The 2,082-nt window shown below is 43.7% G+C and overlaps 1 non-coding gene across 1 annotated transcript; it reads right to left on the reverse strand.

The window, feature by feature from the left end:
- Nucleotides 1-1,451: 1,451 nt before the first annotated feature.
- trnas-aga lies at nucleotides 1,452-1,533 on the reverse strand. Its single transcript has one exon. It is a non-coding gene; the product is annotated as a tRNA-Ser (tRNA).
- Between the last annotated feature and the right edge of the window lie 549 nt (nucleotides 1,534-2,082).

Genomic DNA, 2,082 nt, shown 5'->3' on the forward strand with positions numbered 1-2,082 from the left:
CACTTCCCACTATTATCCTTGATTGTCCCAAATGTAACTCTCGTCATTCTTTCATTCCTGGCATACCTATGGAAAGCCTTAGGGTTAACCCTGAACCTATCTGCCAACAACTTCTCATGTCTCCTCCTGGCTCTTCTCAGCTCTCTTTATAGGTCTTTCCTAATATCGTTGGAACCCTCGAGCGCTCTCACTGAGTTTTCACATTTTATCCTAACATTAGACTTCTTGGTCTTCTTGACCAGGGATTCCTCTTCCTTAGTAAACCACGGCTCACGCGTTCTATATCTTCCTCCTTGCCTGACAGGCACATAATTTTCTAGGACACACAGGAGCTTTTCATTGAATAAGCTCCACATTTTAATGTGCTCACCCCCTGCAGTTTCCTACCACATTCTACGCTTCCTAAATCTTACCTCATTGCATCGTAATTTCCCTTCCACCAGCTGAACCTTTTGCTCCGTGGAGTACACCTATCCCTTTCAATCATGAAAGTAAACCTGAGAGAAGTGTGATCGCTGTCCCCAAAGTGCTCACCTACTTCCGAATCTAAAACCTAGCCAGGCTCGTTACCCAGTACTAAATCGAAAGTGGCTTCGTCCCTTGAAGGCATGTCTACATACTGAGTCAGGAAGCCCTCCTGCACACACTGGGCAAAAACTGACCCATCTATTGTACTCGTATGTCGTGATCCCAGTCAATATTTGGATTTTTTCTTGAGTGTTCCAGAGTTTTTCATTGTCCCAGAGTCCAGATGAAGTTTGCATTCCTCACGTACGTGAGCGAGAATTCTTTCAATGTCTCAGATCAGTTCCTGTCCCGAGAACATCAGAGTCAATGTCCCGTCCTCGACTCGGTCCGACAGTTGACACTTCTTCATCCTCCTCTGATTCCATTTCCCAAAGAGTTTCTCAAGACTTCCAAAGCTGCAGCCTAAATTATATGGTTTGCTTCTTAAACATTTTTCCAACTGCGAACTGAAAATATTTTCACAGTATCGCTTCACAATCCTCTGGCTTGCACCATGTCCAGGGAGAAGAAGTCCCGTTTGGTGGAGAGATTCCCGAGGCCGGTGAGTTTCACTTTGGAACAAAGATGTTTAAGTGGCAATTTCCTGCGGTTGTTTGTAATGACCGGAGAGGGAGCGGTGGGGAATGAGCACTTTGACGAGCAGGAGGAAGTGTTGCCACTGACCCGAGTCAGAGAACAGAGGACAGGGATTAAAGGAATCTAATGAAAAGCAGCACTTCTGCTTAGGTCGTTCAATAAAAACTGCAGAAACCCGTTGTGTCGATCAGTGTATCTGGAAAGAGAAACAGAGATAATGATTTAAATATGGAACGTTTCTGATGAAGAACTCGAGTTTCCCAAGTCTAATCAAATTACTGGCCTGGTTTGCAAAATAGCTTTTTTGAACTTTGTTCGAAAATTATTCCAGCAGGAAAGTAATCGTACGTAGTCAGCAGGATCCGAACCTACGTGGGGAAACCCCAATGGATTTCTAATCCATCGCCTTAACCACTCGGCCATGACTACAGACAGCGCAGTAGGCTTGAGAATTGACTAAATCAGCCGTGATCTCATTGAAAGCTCTCGCTGACTTGATGAGCTGAATGCTTCCATCTCCTTTCATACCTTTGCTGTCATTTGTAAGGTGCGAGACACCAATGTAAAAGAAGAAAAGCACAAAGGTAGGAAAAGATATTTGCAGCCAAACTGAGTCAAAATTATTTATTGAAAGGAAAATTGCACTTGGCAATTTGCTAGATCTCTTTGCGAACATGACCAGCAGAGGCAAGCAAGGGAGCTATTGGTCTGAGTATTCTTGGACCTGAAGCAAACAAATAGTGACATATTCATTTCTTTTTCTGGCGAACGAAATGTTCTTTCCTGATGGTTACAATGAAAAAGATGGTTCCCAATAAAAGACAAAGATTAAGTTCTTCACTCTTCAAATCCTCAGCACGGAGGTACAGACATGAAACCGCTAGAGATGGAGTACTTGAATTGGGAACCAGCGACACTGAAGGAACTAGGTAAAAGTGAGGACTACAGATGCTGGAAACCTGATTTTAGATCAGAGTG

The sequence above is a fragment of the Chiloscyllium plagiosum genome, unplaced genomic scaffold (genome assembly GCF_004010195.1).
Source record: "Chiloscyllium plagiosum isolate BGI_BamShark_2017 unplaced genomic scaffold, ASM401019v2 scaf_95600, whole genome shotgun sequence".
Lineage (NCBI taxonomy): Eukaryota > Metazoa > Chordata > Chondrichthyes > Orectolobiformes > Hemiscylliidae > Chiloscyllium > Chiloscyllium plagiosum.